Below are 19641 nucleotides of genomic sequence, written 5' to 3'. Positions count from 1 at the left end.
TTGCTTTTCCAAAGGAAAGCAGAGTGAATACTCCAAATGTTATGTTGATAAATGTTTTGTAAAACCTGCGGATTCCATTGCATATGTGTGGCTAAGGCATCTAGACGCTGACATTCTCTTAACATTATTTATAGCTGCAGCAAAAAGCAGAGGATGAGTGCACTCAAGTGCACAGAATGTGAAGTGTTTAAGATGATGGCAGCTTAAAATGGGATCTTCGTACTTAGAGGAGAAATAGCCTTTAGGGTGTTCACAGCAGGAAGAACCCCAGAGAGAAGATGAAAGCAGGTGTAGAAATGACAGAGTAATTCTTCTTTCCATTGAAGATGTCGAGTTTAGTTCAAGGGATTGCAGTTTCAATCTGCTCATTTTTCAGTTTCCTTTCTTGGACTTCGGTTGTCATTAGAAAGGATTATAATAAAATATTTAGTTGGGAGAAGATGCAAATTAGGTCATCTGCCATAGTGACCTCGTGGAGAAGTTCTCCCAGACATTCCTTTCAGAGATACTTTAAAGCAATCATATCCTTATTTCACATTGAGTTTATTTTCAAAAATATGTGTTTATATGTTACACATGTATTTTTTACTAAGTTCACAATTAGTAGGAAACAACACATACATAGGAAAGCTGTTTTTCATGTTTTGGGAGGGGTCCATGTTCCTTGTAAGGAAAAGAAATACTTAAGAAACACTTCTGCTGAAAAATTACAATGTCAGGGGAAATAATCTGACCTTCCTGCTGTATTATCTTTCCAGTGTTGCTTGTATGAATATGTGTGTGATACCGTCTTGTGGTAGTTGTAAAGAAAGAGTGAAGTTGTTGGCCAGTGAATGAACCGTTCTTCCAATAGGTTGTAATAATCGCACTGTTGAAGTGGCCCAAAATCCCAGCCTATCTCCTCCCGTGTGTTTACTGTAAATTGGAATTTTTGTTACTGCTGGCATCTCAGAGATTTGCTACATCAGTCTTTTCAACACTTGCAAAAATCCCATTTCTGTCTGTTTTCAGCCACACTAACAAATGCCATAAACTTTGCTGAAAAAGAAATTGCATTTCCTAAGATTTCTGTCAATGCTTCCCTACATTGTACATTATAATAGTAAACAGATTCGTCATCCACACTGCTGGGGCCAGGCAACTCAGCTGCAAGAGGAGGCTATAATTTACTGTAAGGCAAGGAACAAAATTACCTAACAGTTGCCAGGCTTATATCTTACAAGTACAGCAACAGAAGAACATGGTTTGATTGTTTTTATTTTTGTATAATTTGTCTATAATTCAGAAAAAAGTAAGGTGTAACAACGGATTGGTAGCATTAGATTAACAGTTGGACTCAGTGCTCTTAAGGGTCTTTTCCAACCTGAATGATTCTAGTATTCTAATAAATTGCTACAAATATAAGTGATCTTGTACCAGACCTTAGTAAAATCAGTAAAACTCTGATGATAAGTTAAACTTTGGACTTCCCTGCTTACAGAGATGATCAAATCCGAGTTTTCTATTTAGCATACACCCAGAGAACAAGGCTGATCATTAAAAAAAATCCTCATCCAAGCTAGTGGAGGAAGAATTATCTCCACTTCCCACGTGGCTGCCATAAGTGGCTTACAAGCCAACATGCAGTGTTGTAACAATTTCTTGCATGCTTTTTGTGGTTTTTATTCTTATTATTTTTACATATTCTCACTGACAAAACATTGGTGGCCACGTATATGCAGACTGTCTTGATTAATTAGCCCAGTAATTTCTGAACCACAGGTGCCAGGACTTAGCTCTTGAGGAATTAGCAGCAGGACTAACTCCTTTCTCTCCAGGAGTGACTTTGATGACGTTCAGCTTGGTGGTAACTTAAAGTTTAGTACAGGGTTTCTGTGATAGAAGTAGACAGAAGCACTTTTGCTGAAGGCATGAGAAATACTGACTGATTTTGTTTACTACTGTCAGTTAGAAGTGTCAGGCCTGACATAGGCCAAAGCCTTAAAAAGGCAAAGAGAAACACCTGGAAAATCCGAAGAAGAAAGGAGGAGAATTTACATTTGAGCCTGTTAAAGAGGAATGGCAAGAGGAAGAAAGAGAGGGAGAAATTTTACTGTTTCTAAAGATAGAAAGTAAGATAATATGTTCGTGGTTATTGACTGGAAACAATGAAAAATTAAATGTAAATGGCTGCAAAGTTGCCTTATTCCTTAACATTGCCCAAGAACCTATGTGAAAATGAAGAACTGATGAGGGGAAATAAGGAAAGGAATGATCACAATGGTTAGCGAAAGGGAAAGACAGAGTAACCTCTAGCATATAGCAGCATAGCACATAGCAACAGAAGAAACAGATGAGCTTCAGGCAAATTAAAGAAGTAGAACACAGGACAAAATATTCATACATACATGAGGAAAGGTACAAATTTATGTAACAAAAGCTTTTTTTCTTATGATGAATGGTAGCCGAGCATAGCCAGAAAACAGGCCTTTGGGTTACATTTGAGAATTAGGATATGGGGTACAAACCAGGTTGCTTCCTGAATTCAGGTTGTTTCAGATAGTAGAGAAGGATAGCTCCACATTATCACTATATGTATATACTCTCTGTGTGTATATGCATATATATACACACATATGTGTGTGAATGCATATATTTGGAGAGTTGGCTGTAGGTCCAAATCTGCTTCAAATAATCAACGTTTTAATAGATATATATTGATTTTTTTTTTTAATTGTACACATTTGTTTATTTGCCATGATTGTATTTCATTAATTTACTTTTGTCTGCTGTGTCCTTACTTTGATAATGTTTTTAGGATAATGAGGGAAACAAGATCTATGTAGTTTAAGGTGAAGTTTAGTCAGTTTTTGGAAAAGACTGTGGTATAACGCTAAGACAAACTAAGGTGCAGACTGGAAGACCAAACAACTCTTTCCAACCTTAGATGTTTCTTCAGTTTGGTCATATTGGCCCCCTATTATAAGTTAATACAAAGAAATAATTCCACCATGCGGATGTGTGTCATAACTTTCAAGTATTATATTATTTGTTGTACATGAGTTTTCTGTTAAATATATTGTCTTTTCAGAACTTTGTGTACTGTCTGCTGTTTGCTTAAGGTCATAGTCTTCTTTTACCTTTGCTGTTTTCTTAATTGCCCTGCTGGTGGTATGCCTTGTCCTTGTCTTTCTCTTCCTGAGTTGTTTCTGCCTCTGTTTTTGAAGAATTCAGTGGGAACTGGTAACCTTTTAATACAGATTTAAAAAAACCTTTACAATTATATTGTCGGATCATAATTCTGTGTGGGTTTGTTGGGTTTTTTTTTTTGTTTTGTTTTGGTTTGGTTTTTTTTGCAGAGTGACTTTCAAATCCTGCATATAAAATACTAGTTTTTCTTGGTGAAAGAATTTATAGGGGAATATAATGTCTGCATAAGAGGCTGTTAAGTGCTGTCCACGAGAAAATGACCTTTGGGTCCTGTATAGCAATCAAAGTGATTTCTGGCATTCTTTTATTTCTCCTTTGGGATTTCTCACCGACTAGATGCGATTCACTGTAAATGCATTCCCATCAGAGTGTGTTTATGCATAACATTGTTGGAAGTAATAAGCACTTGGTTTTGTCTAGCATATGAGTCAGTAAATACATAAACAGGTATAGATTTATGACTCCACACTTCAGAGTATCACGGAGATATACAGTGCAGTCAACTTTAACTGAATGTCACAGAGGATAGTGAATATATCTGTAATACCAAGGTCATTTTTGATGTAATTAATAGGTTGGGATTTCTTTTGTACTATACTTTCAAACAACTTTAGTTCTCCTAATCAGGATTATTGGATATGGAATGGGTGTCCTTGAAATATGTAAATTATTCTATGAAATACAGGCATACAGACAGGCTCATGGGTTCTTACCAGTGCAAATATTCTAGTGAATAGCATTTCTTTGGGAGATGTACTGACCCCTTAGCAAGTAACACAAATTCCAAAGTGTTTATTCATGTTACTAGTGTTAGTGAAGCCTATGGTGCAGTCAATGGAAAAACTATCATGGATTGTATGGATTACATATTTCAGTCTGCAAAAGTGCCAGTCATTACTGTTCACAAGGTTACTACATTTTATCTCACCTTTACTGTTGTCCATTCTACAGCTTTGCCAAACATACTGTATCTACACTTCATTATTTTTTTTTTTACAAAGCTTGTTTTTTGTGAAGGAGAAATATGCCATGACTGTAATAGGTACAGTAGTAGACCAATACTCTTTTTTTTTTTTTCCTTTCTAAATGGAGTGATAAGCTATTATAAGATAATATTCCAAGAACCTTCATATCTCCATTTTGTTTAGATGTAAAAGGATCAAGATACTACATGTCAAAGGATCAAGATTCTCCTCAGTTATGCCTCACTGCTAGAACTAGAAAAAAAAGTGACTTATGCTGTTTCTGATCAGAAAGAATGCCTTGTTCTTTTGCATGTACGGGGTTAAGGCATTAGAAGAGATATCTTTAGTAAGAATGCAATTATTTTAGCATTCAATTTAAGCAAACATGAAACTTAAATAGTAACTGTATAACAAATGAAAAAGAGAAGGGAAGATCCATCCTGGTACAGTGTGTGCTACATTCTGCATGGTTCTATTGAACTCAAAAGAAAAGCCTGATGTCTGCCAAAACAGTCTTTATATTTCTGAATTTTACTTAGTGCTATTGTTCGTGATCAGTCTTCAGATGCTCACGTGCCACATGCTCACATGCTTGTAAGGTGAGCCCTTACAAGATACTTTAGTTATGGACTCTTACAATTTAATGTGTGGATGTGATGGGATAGTCTGAGTTTGGTTTGGGAATTTTACTAGAAAGAAATCACTGAACAAAAGATTAATTCTGTTTCATTTAGATGTTAAGTAAACTTTGGATTGTGTCTATTTAATTAGATTTCATGATTTTAGAACACAGACAAGGAAGCTTTTGTGAATACCATAAGCATAGATTATCATCTGCTCCAGCCATCATGCTCTGATCTCCAGGGGAAAATTCTCTAATGTTTGGTAATTTGTAAGTTAATTTAATTTCCAGTGTCTTTTTTATTTTTTGAGCAAATAAGTCAAGTTGATCTAAGCAAATATATTACCATATCATTATTTTTCTGTTCACTGGAGGTTTTGTCTGAACACAAGGGAAAACTTCCTTACCGTGAGGGTGACCAAGCACAGGTTGCCCAGAGAGGTTATAGACTCTCCATCCTTGGAAATATTCAAAAGCTGACTGGACATGGTGCTGATCAACCTGCTCCAGGTGAGCCACTTTGAGCAGGGAGTTGGACCAGATGACCCCAGCGGGTCCTTCTGACCTCAACCATTCTATGATTCTGCAGTACTGGAACTTTATAAAAAAAAGGAATTGTTTTTAATATTTTGATTATTTTGATTTGTCAGTGGAAATGTTTGTGTTGTAATCACGTCTACACAAGAAATTTCCTGGTTCAGCTTTTTTCAGTCCCTGGTAGAAATGCCTCTCACTATGAAGACCTTTATGCCACTAAGCTATATTAGCAATAGGTATTTGGCTAGAAATTAGTAGAAATAACAAAGTATGTATGGTGGTGGAATTTAAAATCTATGATAGCAAAATCTTTTCTCAGATAATTTTTAACCATATATTGTCTTGTTTTGCTCACGCCAAAGAGTAAACAGTCTTCTTCAGGAAGACTGTCCTTTTCCAGCAGCCTGCTTGTTTGCAAACCACGCATCTTCAGCAGCTTTGTTTTTAGTAACTCTCCCACTCTTAAGCTGTACTGCCAGTTGGATTTTACTGGGGGAATTGTAGACACTGTTGTTTCCACAGGCACAGGAACAGTATCTTGTAGATGTGAATGGCACCGTAACTCCTAGTTATGAGGGTGTGACAGGATACCAGTAACAACATATCCCTGTATATGGCAGACAGTTTGGGTTACAAGAAACTAAAGAAAATTTCATTTTTATATTTTGACTAACCTCAGTTTATCTATGCATCATAGACATACATCATTGTAAGTTTAGGAAGTGTGGGTTAGATTAGTGGACAGTGAGGTGGATTAAGAACTGGCTGAATGGAAGAACTCCGAGGGTTGTGGTCAACAGTGCAGAGTCCAGTTGGAGGCCTGTAACTAGTGGTGTCCCCCGGGGGTTGGTACTGGATCCACTCTTGTTCAATATATTCCCCAATGACCTGGATGAGGAGACAGAGTGTACCCTCTGCTAGTTTGCTGATAATACAAAACTGAGAGGAGTGGCTGACACACCAGAAGGCTGTGCTGCCATTCAACGAGACCTAGACAGGCTGGAAAGTCAGGCAGTGAGGAACCTGATGAAATTCAACAAGGGCAAGTGTAGGGTGCTGCACCTGGGGAGGAATAATCCCACACACCAGTACAGGTTGGGGGCTGACCTGCTGAAAATCAGCTCTGTAGAGAGAGACCTTGGAGTCCTGTTGGACAGCAAGTTGACCATGAGCCAGCAATGTACTCTTATGGCCAGGAAGGCCAATGGTCTCCTGGGTTGCATTAAAAAGAACATGGCCAACAGGTCGAGGGAGGTTATCTTCCCCCTCTACCCTGTCCTGGTGAGGCCGCATCTGGAGTACTGTGCCCAGTTCTGGGCCTCCAGTTCAAGAAGGACAGGGAACTGCTGGAAAGAGTCCAGCAGAGGGCTACAAAGATGATCAAGGGAATGGAGCACCTCTCTTAAGAGGAAACGCTGAAGACCTGGATCTGTTTAGCCTGGAGAAGAGAAGACTGAGAGGGGACCTGTTCAATGCTTATAAATATCTAAAGGGCTGGTGTCAAGAAGATGGGGTCAGGCTCTTCTTAGTGGTGCCTGGTGACAGGACAAGGGGCAACGAACACAAGCTGGAACACAGGAAGTTCCGTCTCAATGTGAGGAAAACCTTAACTTTGAGGGTGACAGAGCACTGGAACAGACTACTCAGAGAGGTGGTGGAGTCTCCATCTCTGGAGATATTCAAAAGCTGCCTGGATGCATTCCTGTGCAACCTGCTCTGGGTGAACCTGCCTTGGCAGGGGGGGGTTGGACTAGATGATTTCTGAAGGTCCCTTCCAACCCCTACAATTATGTGATTCTGTGATCGTACCCAGCAGTAGGATAATTTGGACATAGTTTGGCTTCTAGTTGGCCATAACAGAAGAAGCATGTAGAAAGAAGCACGTGTCTGTGTAAAATAGTTAGCAATATGTGGGTGGTTCCAGCTAGGTGCTGCCGCATCAGAATAACCCCTCATCTGTGGAGACATGAAAAGCACTGCAGGAACATGTATTGTCTTGCCACTTTGCCAGGAAGATTGAGAACTGATGCTGTATCTGAAGTAATGAGGTCCAGCAGAAGTACTGTGAGGGCTTAGATTCATGTCATTCTCATTTTGATTGAAAAGATTTCTTGAATTTTGAACGTGGTGCTAATAAGAGCTGGAAGGTCATACTAGATTAAGTTGAAACGCTCAACAGTGAATAGTTATAATGCATACCACAAATCATGATTTCACAGACAGCTTTATATTTAACTAAACTATAACAAATGAGGCACTTAACCTACATAAGGCTATAGGTTCTCCTATGGGTGATTACAGCAGTAGCGTCCAGTGCTTCCTGCCTTGTTGGAGTATCACCTGGCCAGTCATCTGCATTAAAAATGTACCACTAGAATTAAACTTATTTGGGAGCAGAAGCAATCACACCATTAGCAAAGCTGAATATTAGGATATGTAGTTGTTAATTTAGACCACTTATGATAATGACATTCATTGTTCCTGAGAACAGCTGTGGCCATAAAGTTGTTGGTTTGACAAAGGCGGAAGATTGAGTCATTGCACAGAATAGATATTAGCATTTTTACCTAGCAACCAAAGACTGAGTATCCAACTATGGCATGGATCAGATTAAGGGGAATTTAGTTTCCTGAAAATTTGGTTTAGGAAAACTGCAACATCTTACTTAAGTTTCTTTCCACTTTTTTGTTCTGCTAGCTCCCTTGACTCTTTTGCCTCTTCCGTATTTTGCTATTATAATTTGTTTCTATCACTTATATTTATCTGACTATACTGTTTACCATTTAGCTTCTTCAAAGTTGTTTTCTTAGGTATGTTGGAATTATATTGCATATGAATTGTTTCTATGTTTTAATGACTTTGATGGTTTCCAAATTTTATTATGTTTATAATGTACAGCCAAAGTTAGTAGCTTTCATAAACTGGTCTTGATATAGGAGAGAACAAGCAATTTAACCATCTGAAAATTTTCAAGATCAGTATGAATGTTAGCATAAAAACTGGAAAATACCAGTTGAGTAAGGAAAGATAAAATTAAGACCATATACTACCAAACCTAAAGAAAACAATTTAAATCAAATAGGAGTTACATAAATTAGTAGCAGCATTAGACTGTGATCAAATAAATTCCAGTAGACCAGATAATCAAATTTTAAGGGCTTGATTACACACAGAGTTTTTGCTGATTAAATATCTCTGATTAACTCCATGCATAATGCTATTATTCCAAAATGAGGACCTTTCTCTTCTAACCTTAGCTTATTTTGATGGCACCGGCCATTCTGTCTTTATGACATCGGCATATAGAGTGATCTAGTGAGAGCTAACAGGTTATTTTGTAGATAGAGAAAAATTCAAAAAGTTAGTTTTCTGTTGATTGTAATCACAATGAAGTGGTTCATCCAGCTAAGTAAAATCTGTAAGTTGGAACAGGTGTTACATATTAATAGTTCATCTGAGTGAATTACTCAGCATTTTAAGTCATTCACAACTTTAAATAGAGCATATTTGAAATTTCAGTGATGTAAAAGATATATTCTGCCAAATTTGTCTTTTTTTTTTGTTTGTTTTTAAATTTTTTATATTTTAATTATATACTTTACTGAGGCTTTCTGGAAAATTTTGTTACTACATACATGGCAATTACATTCCAGAATCAGAATTAAAACTAGTAGTACTATGTTTATCTTCTTGGGATATAAAAATGCAGAATACTCTTGTGTATGAATGATTGTGTATCATAGTAATTAAGGCAAAGCAAATATATGCACACGTATGCAAAAGTAAAAAGACAAACCCTCTAACAAGTAAATTTTTTATGAGACGGAACCAAATGTCTTCTTTTCCTCTAAGCTGGGAGACTTTGAGAACAGAAGTTTCTTATCTGTCTTCTACACACTGTTCTGTACTTTATCTGGCTATCTGTCTGGCATTTTATCTATCTATCTATTTGTTTTACGTACCTGTTCAAGCACGTCCAGAGGAGGGCCACAAATAGGATCACAGGGCTGGAGCACCTCTCCTCTGCAGACAGACTGAGAGAGTTGGGTTTGTTCAGCCTGGAGAAGATAAGGCTCTGGGGAGACCTTATAGCTGACTTTCAGTACATAAAAAGAGCTTATAAGAAAGATGGGGATGGACTTTTTAGTAGGACCTGGTGTGATAAGACAAGGGGTAATGGTTTTAAACTGAAAGAGGGTAGCTTTAGACTAGATATAAGGAATTAATTTTATACAATGAGGGTGGTGAAACACTGAAAGAGGTTGCCCAGAGAGGTGGTAGATGCTCCATCCCTGGAAACTTTCAAGGTCAGGTTGGATGGGGCTCTGAGCAACCTGATCTGGTTGAAGATTTCCTTGGTCATTGCAGGGGGCTTGGACTAGATGACCTTTAAAGGTCCCTTTCAGCTCAAACTATTCTATGATCTGTCAGTCTTACTTTTATTCATCTCTTTCCAAAGGGAAAAAAAAATGTAAAAAATGCAGTATCTCTTCAAATGAGCATTTTACTTTTTGGTAAAGGCACATTGTTTTGTTTTGTTTTGTTTTTTTTTTAATTTTTATTTTCATTTTCTATTCATATTAGTTCCAAAACAAGCAAGACATTAAGTAGCTACTCTCAAACTCACTGAAGTCAATATCCTTCCATATCATGTTTCAGTTTTTTTTTTTCAGGTAGTCCATTTATATGAAGTTGTCCTTCCCTTCATAATTTTAATTTGATTAAAAGCCATTAAGATTTACTGCACATATGAGTATTGAAAAGGAACTAAACAAAACTTAACATGTCAGTTGAATCCGGTATACACTATAAACAAAGTAAAATTATTTAATAAGAATGTTTAGTGTGGAATTAAGTTTTCTAAATATATGTCAAATAATTCTCTTTAAAAGTCTGGTAAATAAATTCTGGGAATGATTGTCCTGATATTTATCTTGTGGGTCTTTCCTTTCTTTTTCCTTAATTTTTAATTCTTTCCTCAAAGAGGAATCCTGTTTGGCATACCTATTTTAAAATCTGTAGGATTTCAGTGGTGTAAAGATGCACAGTATGGATTTCTACTAACCGTTGTCTACTTTCATGAAATTAATACTCATATATTTAAGTTCCTGAGTTCATACAGTCAAATTCTGGTGATCCCATGTTTCAGAAACGGGAACAGTCTGAAAATCTAAAGTTGTAAGAGGAAGGGTTTTTCTTTAATTAGAACAGATTATTGCATTGGAATTATATTATTCTCAGAAGTTCTTACTGTAGATGGAAAATAACATTAAGATCTTTTCACTCTTTCTTCAGTTGACTCTTTCCACTTTGTTTTTCTTGATAGCTGGGATGTTTCTCTCTGACAGCAAACAAGTAGTACTTGATTAAGTCAAAGAACGCTAATCAAACGCTTTGCTTAATGTAAATCTTTGGATTTTTAAGATGAATTGCTCTGTTTTTCTACAAAATAAGACTACATTCCCTCAAAAGTTCCTGTTGGAAGGACCACTTTATTTGTAAGTTGTTTGGATCATCTTGAGTGTGATGCACATTGAGTTTCAGCTGGTAAGAGTGATTTTCCAGACAATATGTCCGGAAGCACGTTTCAGGATTTGCGACTTTTAAATGTTTTGACTAAAAAGCTCTTGACTAATTGTGCACTTTGTAATGATCCAAGATTTTTTAAACAAATGTGGAAATGACATGCAAGGAAAAATAAAATTGAATGACACCCCAACAGTAATGAGAAATAAATGCTTTAATTATTTCACCACTTTAACAAACAGTGCGTGCAGTGTTGGCTAGAGTTTTGAAAGCCTCCTACTGGTTATTGTCACTGGATGAAGAAGAAGGCAGGATTCTCACAGTGTGATGAACCATTAGTTTAGGAAGTGTCAATAACACAGACAAAGATTGTTTGTAAGGTGATGAATACAAATCCTTTCCCCCTTGATTTGACGTCAGCTTGATATTCAGATTCTCCAATATGACACACAGGTGATGATGAATGAACAGATGCTATCTCTTCTTTTTCTGTGCATTCAAGTTTGATTTATTAGAGTTGTACAGGCTATGAAGTGTAGAGCTATACAGAGGAGTGAGCATTACCAGTAGCAAATTCTCAAATAAATGTTCTGTGCATGTTTATACATGTTTTCCTCAATGATAACCTAAACTATATGTTCATGTAGAATTCCCTCCAAGGTTTTGAGGAATCTGGTAAGATTGTCTTTCTGTAATTCTGTTTATTTTAGTGATTTATATAATAATTGCAGTCCAATTGCTGTGATTGTTTCTTTTGAAATTCATAGAATTGTCATCTGACCTATCACCTGTTGTTAGTATTTTTTTGTTTGGTTGGTTTTTCTGGAAAATAAGTTAATTGTGATTTAGTCGGAGTCCTAGATATTTTCTGGATCTGCTCAGAAAAATAAATTTACACTTCATGATTTTTCTTATATATAATATTTCTATCTAGTAATTCTGGAATTCATACATGAAATATTTTTTCCTGAGAGAGAGAGGCTAAATCATTGATTCTTCTTGGCATTAAGATTGCTCACGGACAAAAAGTTCTGCACATTGACACAGAATCAGGCAGCTTGCAATCACAGGTAAACATGTATTTATTAGTTTATTTTTGCAGCACTCTTAAGAACTTTTATATCTATAGCTGTGACTATAATATATCTTACCTCAAGAATAATCCCGTATCTACAAATAAATGAAAGAAGTTGCACTGTGACAGAGTATATGTGGTTCTCTGGGTGTTGTGGGCTTCTTTTGTTTGTTTGATTTTAAACCTGTGTTTAGTAATAGTGGATTTGAACATCCTGAGAGGTTAGTGATGTGATCTTTACTTTGTTTTCTTCCTCTTGGGAAACACAGTGATAATTAGTGGGCTCAGAGTGTAGAGGCGATACATATGTATTGTGTGAGTGTTGCAAACTTTGTAATGCTTTAAAATATGTTTTGTTTTTTTTTTTCTGAGAATGAAGAACAGTGAATAGTTTCCTATCTCTCCCTTGCAAAATATCTGCATTCTCATTCTTTATTCCTTGCAGAACAAAAGGTATCTCTTTCCAGGCTGTAACTTTCAAAAACTTGAAAACAACTTTTACTTGGAAATACAACAATGCATCAACTGTACTGTCTGTGGAGAGGTTAGGGATCATTTCATTTCATTCTATTTTTTGTGGTCTTTGAAGACTTTTCTGTTTTCACATTGTGTCTTAACCAGTTCCACTGTTCTAGATTCAAAGACATATGTAGCTCTACGTTCTCCACTTGTGTTGCAGAGGATTGATCTTTACAGCTGCACTCTCAAACAGCTCTAGTCTCCTCCCAAGCATTTTGGGATGCGATTTTAAACTTCTTTTCTTTTAAAAAAAACTCTTTTGACTTTGTTGCCATTTGTATTTTTGATTCAAGACAAATTAAGTATTAGCATAAATAGATATCTTTTTACTGACTCTTCAGGTTAGTGATAGAATAAGGTAAAATAGTGGTCTGGATATTTTCATACAAAATATAGACTTCTAGAAATATTACAATTTAAAACCAAACTTAACATTAACGCCACTTGTTGTTTATACTGAAATTGTTCTTTTTTTCTTCTTTCCTGATCTTGCATTTAGTATGGCAACTTATTTGGCTGAACGTCTTCACTAAAAACTCATGGTTACCATTTCTGGATTCCCTGTAGACAAAATGATCTTTTTTTTATTCTCATTTCATCCGTTCTGAAGTTAATTTCATTTAGGTAAGGGGTGATGTGCTTTTTTCTCTGTGACTACTTTTACAGTAACACAGAATGACTGTGCTTTGAGACGACCTTAGGAGATTGCCTCAGGCAACCTCCCCTACTCAAACAGAGTTGGTTAGAACAGGTTGTCCAGGACCAAAGCCAGCTGGGATTTGCATATCTCCAAGGATGCAGGCTCCACAGACACTCCAGGGAACCTCTTCCAGTATTTGACCCCCCTCACAGCAAAAAAGTGTTTTCTTATGTTTAAATGGAATTTCCTGTTTCCATTTGTGCCCATTGCCTCTGGTCCTGTCACTGAAAAGAGGGTGCCTGTGCATGTGTATAGTGAGATGGTGTTGATGAAAGTACAGAGGTAATTTACTCAAGGAGAAATCTTCAACTCTTTGGAACAAACAGAATTTTTTTTGACTGCGTCTGCTTGTCTTTCTCTCTCCTTTAACCATTCATTCTTTTTTTTTGTTTTTTTCTTCTTCAATTCCCCTATAATGGGCAGATTAAATGTTAAGATTTCTAATTAGATTTGAGAGAATTCTGGACACAAATTTATTTGAACTTGCAATGCAGTAGTGTTTCTAATGTTTGAAAATTAAATATTGGGGTGATTAAAATGATATCCCTGCCTCTTCAGCCTTACCGTCTACTGTAAAAGCTCTCCTTACGGAGCAGTCTGCAAGAGTAGTTTGTGTGATTCTTTTTAATATGATACGTACTTTCTTTTACCCTTCCTTTGACAGTGAAAGAATTAACAAGGTTAATGATGTTGACATTTAAAGTATCATAATTGGCATCTGATTTAGTATCCATTAACATAAATGAGTCCTGTTACTTGAAATTATTCACTTGTTACTCCACAAACCTAGATGAATTACTGTACAATTAAACTAAGAATGTTCAGGTTTTCACTGATTCTTTATAATCCTAATTCATACAGATTTCATGTACATCCAACACTAAAAAGGATATCTGACTATTTCAGATGGCTGCCCACATGCATTTTCTTCACAGTAAATTTTTTTTCATGTATGCAATGATTCATACACTTAACAAAAATTACTGGTACAAAATTTACCATTATTGTTTCATAGGTGTAATTCTGTATTTTTTGTTTTGTTTTCTTTCTGAACTCTACAGTTGAGTCTCATTTTGCCTAAACTTTCTAAAAATACTTTGTGATTGTAATGATACTGGTTTTCAGACTATTCTCCCCACTCTTCTACCAACTGCCCAAAAACCCTAATGTGAAAGACCAACCCCACAAATAATGTGAAGCCCATTGGTCTATTTAGGTGTGTGGAGTCAGGGAATTCTTATGTTATTAAATGTTTTGTGGTAGTCTGTCATGAGACCGGGTGAGCAGCAGGAACATAACTGTTATAATGTTTTCCTGACTGGAAAAGTGGAAACATAACCCCCATTTTTAAAAAGGGAAAAAAGGAAGACCCGGGGAAACTACAGGCTGGTCAGTCTCACCTCTGTGTTTGGCAAGATCATGGAGCAGATCCCCCTGAAAAGTGGGATTGAGCATACCCTCAGCAAGTTTGCTGACAACACCAAGCTGTGTGGTGCGGTCAACAAGCTGGAGGGAAGGGACGCCATACAGAGGGACCTGGACAGGCTTCAGAGGTGGGCCTGTGCAAACCTCATGAGGTTCAGCAAGCCAAGTGCAAGGTCCTGCAGATGGGTCGGGGCAATCCCAAGCACAAATACAGGCTGGACGGAGAATGGATTGAGAGGAGCCCTGAGGAGAGGGACTTGGTGGTGTTGGTTGATGAGAAGCTCAACATGAGCTGACAATGCGTGCTGGCAGCCCAGAAAGCCAATCGCAACCTGGGCTGCATCAAAAAAAGTGTGGCCAGCAGGTTGACAGAGGTGATTCTGCCCATCTCCTCTGCTCCTGTGAGGAGTACCCCCACCTGGAGTACTGCATCCAGCTCTGGGGCTGCCAGTATAAGAAGGACATGAACTTGTTGGAATGATCCAGAGGAGGGCCATGAAGATGATCAGAGGGCTAGAGCACCTCTCCTATGAAGACAGGCTGAGAGAGTTGGGGTTGTTCAGCCTGGAGAAGAGAAGGCTCTGGGGATACCTTATAGCAGTCTTCTAGTATCTGAAGGTGGCCTACAAGAAAGCTGGAGAGAGACTTTTTACAAGGGTGTGTAGTGGTAGGACAAAGGGGTAAAGAGGCAAGAGGGTAGATTTACATTAGTTATTAGTTATTAGTAAGAAATTCTTTACTGTGAGGGTGATGAGGACTGGAACAGGCTGCCCAGGGAAGCTGTGGATGCCCCATCCCTGGAAGTTTTCAAGGCCAGGTTGGATGAGGCTTTGAGTAGCATGGTCTCATGGAACGTATCCCTGCCCATGGCGGGGCAGGGGTTAGAACTAATTAGAGGGGTTAGAATCTTTAAGGTCCCTTTCAACCCAAACTGTTCTATGATTCTATAATTTCTGGTTAGCTTGATGCTGGATCAGTTTTTCACCTGTGTAATCAGCCAGCCAATTAGCCAGCATAGACCTGCCACCTTACCCCAGCACTTACACTGCTTACCTCCTAAGGGGAGTGATGGAGAAAGGGGAGTCTGAAGGGAGCTAGAGAACCAGGAATTGGGGAATGCAGGAGGAGAGCTGGGAAGGGGAGGGGACTGTGGAGGTGTGGAGCACAAATTTGTAGAAAATTAAGCTTTATAAATTCATAAAATAACCTCTTTTTTCTTCTGAAGTACTTTGTGATATAGTATTCAGTGTTAGTTAAAACCTTAGTTTGAAATGGTTGTTATAAAGTGTGAGAAGTATTACAAGGAGCAAACACTATGTTTTGAAGAGAGATGGTGTTTAAGCAGATTAAAAAATTAGGTAAGTTAGTTTTGTTTGTCCCTCTTGCATGAACTGTATCTGCCAAGGATGTACTTTTCCCTCTATTTTAAAATAACTAAATTTCATAAATAATTCTGAGTAAAAAGGCTTTGATTTTGATTCAGATTTCCAGACTAAATATATTTATATTCAAAAATATACTCACCTATGAAAACTAGCAAAACATTTCTCTGTGGCAAATAAAGTTTCTATATGTAAATGGCGGTTGGTTTCAAATTAAAATTTATGCTTATCTCCACAGTGCAGACCATGAAAATCGATGTTGTTTTACATAAATATATGTACTAATACCTCTCATAACTTTCTCCGACTTGTCATTTACTAAAATTTAAAAACTGTGTGACCATCCATTGCTACATTCAAGTGATTAATGGGAAAAAGGATATAAGCAAAAAAGGGAGGAACAGCAATAAAATGCTTTCAGCTCATTCAATGTAATGTTGGCAAATGAGAAAGACAGGCTGTTGCTGTGCATAGAACAGTGTTGTTTTAAATATTAAGAATGCAAAAATATCTCTAAATTTGAGATTCATTTTATTTCATCAATGTTGCATTCCGGTTTGTGCAAAAGAAACACATATTTTATGAATGCTTCAACTTTTAAATCTAGGTTATGAAAAAAAAAAAGTCTTATACTAGTCTTATTTATGAAAATGGCTTAAGGAGTATATTTCCGAAAATGCTTATTTGGAAGAAGTTATAATGAATATTTCTTAATGTATCCACTGAGACAGAGGAAGAACCAAGCCAATATTGTTCAATCATCACCTTCTGCTAATGAAAACCTGAATAGAGAAATTTTGTGCTGATAGCTACCGGAAAATGGCTCATGTTATATAATTCCTTGACACAGTGAAAAGTAGGGATGAATAAGGAGCTTTAGAAAGTGATATCTTAATGTTCCTGGACTGTGTGATTCTGACCTCTGATTTCCATCCTCCCAGGGAGAGCTTCCATGCATTGGCTCATGGGATAAAACATGTGAAGAACAGGTAATGCGTTAGCAAGAAACCGGCATTATGCGCTCTAGAAAGTCTCTTCTAGCTGTGCTGGGGCAGATGGGGGGCGGTGTGTGTGTGTACAGAAGAGGAAGGGGTCTTCCAAGTATAGCCAGCTCAGTTACAGCTTAATGCTGTATCCTTTGCTGCCAGATAGGAGTGGTTGGTGGAGATGTATCAAATGGACAACCTACATGTTGTGGTGGGAGTCTCGGAATGGGACAGGCACCATTAAGTTGAAAATATGGCTCTTCCTGGGGAACAACCTCTGTAAGTCTCTGAAGATGAAAAAAAGTGTGTGATGTGTAAGCAAGTATGAAGAAATTAATTTTCCCTGATCACACACAGTGGAATAACATCTCTAAAGATATCAGTGCTTTTACCTTAGTAACATAGGTATTAATTCTATGTTCTAATTATGTATTAACATTCTAATTATATATTAATATTCTATTATTTTTATGTGTGACAGTCACCCTTAACAGACTTCTACTCTACCCTAAACCAGAATTGTAAATGGAACATGTAAATAGGACAGAGTAGAAATCATTTCTTGCATTGCAACTGCTCTGGCTGGAGCTGCAACACCATGCAGCCAGGATACTCTGGATGCCAAGATGCATGAGATCTCACGCTATATGAATGGGGCTGGTGTTTTGCTATCAAAGTTACATTCAAGTGTTCCTTTCCACTGTCTTTGATCAGTGATAACACATCTGTGGTTTTGACTTATCTTTTTTTACTTCCTCCACCAGTTAGTTGTTCTTTTACACTGTCCAACCCTTAATGTATTCATGTAATATTGTTCAGTTTTGTGTTGTATAGTTTAAGCACCATGGCAACTTGTTTCCATCCGAAACAGGATGGAAACAAACAGGTCGCCAACTGCAGCCTTTCTATACCTGCCTTTCGACATTAACTTTTTTTCCATTTATGATTATATACTCCACTCCCAGTTTACAATTGACTTTAATGAAGTTTTCATATTTTAATGAAAAAACTCATAGTAATACCATAGACATGTTTTATATTATTAGTCTGGGAAATGGCAGTTGTACCCATATATATGATTATATCAGATTGATTAAAGTCTGTCATTAGATTAAGCAGATTCAGCAACAGTGTTTATACATATGCATGTAGGCACACCGGATAGTAAAGAATTTGCTTTTCTGCAAGAAGGAGAGTAAAAAAAAAAAATTACTGACATCCACTTGTCTAATAGTTACTGGATATATCCAGTGAAACACCAGGAAATACACATCCCTCCATCTGTCATTATTTTAAACCTTGGGTGAATAGTAAAATGCATAGAACTATTTATGTTACTGCATTTCCCATAAGCCTACAAGCCTAGTTTCATAATCCTTCATTATTGTGCACATAGTATGATGTATCTGTCCTTACTCATTTGACTTTTCTCCGAACATATCGTTCTTCCTGTGTGAAGTTTTATATAACTTTGATAATTGCCGTAATTTTCCTTTGTTGTTCTAGTGCAGGCTTTTTAAGATCGGGGACCAGAACTGAATACCATAGTTTTACAAAATCCAGAATTCCCATGACCGTTCATATCGTTCTCTCTCTTTTTCTCCCCCCTCCCCCAGCTTCCCCCTTATCCCTCGTTATCCATCCTTTCCATCCTAGTATTTGTTAATATTTGTTTAGCTTTCCAGATTACTGTTAAAAAGAAAGCTAATTTTTGTTCTGGAAAAGTCTATGAACAATGTAAGAACTCAGTCAAATTGTTAATGGGCAACTCAGGATGCACTATTTTCTTTGTGAAGCTGGGATTGTTTTCTTGTACTTACATTTTACATTTATCTGTATTCAGTTTCAATGGGGTTTTGTACAGTCTTTCTGCACTTCTCTACTGTCAATGCTTGTCGTAATTACCCCAGGTAACTAGCTTAGTGTTGTCAGCAGAATTTCATGCTTTGCTGTGCATTTTCACAAATCTCAAATTTCAAATTTTCATTTTCACAAATCTCAAATTTTCGTTTGTGGCTTGTTTATTTATGGAATTTGGTGATACTTATATTTACAATATCATAGAATGATACATCTTGGAAATGGTTTCTGAAACAGCTTTATTAAAGAGCAAGTGCTAACTGCTCTTTTTAAGGTAAAATAAATCCTGAACAGACCTTGAATTCCTAAATTCAGTGCTAAAATAATACACAATTACTGCCAATAACATAAGTCAAAACATGAATGAAGAAAAGTCCTTCCCCAATGCAAAAAAACACAGTTGTTTTCATGTTTTTCTTTATCAAAGCCATACTAGCAGGTGTTTAAATACTATAGCACCAAACAATTAAAATCTGTTGTTGTGTGCAGATGTCAAGAAGTTAAGAAGATATAAAAATTACTTTTGTTATCGCAAGTGGCTATTCCTTGTTCCAACCACAGAAGACTGCTTAATGTACTGTGCTTTGTGATTCTGGTTATGTACCACACAACATGTAATTACTTTTCTGTTGTCAATCACTAATTTTACAATATGTGACATGATTTCTTTGCTATACCATTTGTCTTTAATTGGCATTTTTTACTTCAGATTCCAGTTGTAAAAAAGGTACTGGAAAAAAAAATCATATGAAAATGTGCCAGTTCTAGGGGAAAATATTTGACATTTTACGAGTGTGCCAACATGCAGCTTCATGAATTTTTTTTGCTGATTTTAAAATTCAATGATATATTAAT

Source organism: Numenius arquata, chromosome 4 (assembly GCF_964106895.1).
Source record: "Numenius arquata chromosome 4, bNumArq3.hap1.1, whole genome shotgun sequence".
In the NCBI taxonomy this organism is placed as follows: domain Eukaryota; kingdom Metazoa; phylum Chordata; class Aves; order Charadriiformes; family Scolopacidae; genus Numenius; species Numenius arquata.
The sequence above is the reverse complement of the archived record's forward strand: the minus strand, read 5'-3'. Positions refer to the sequence as shown.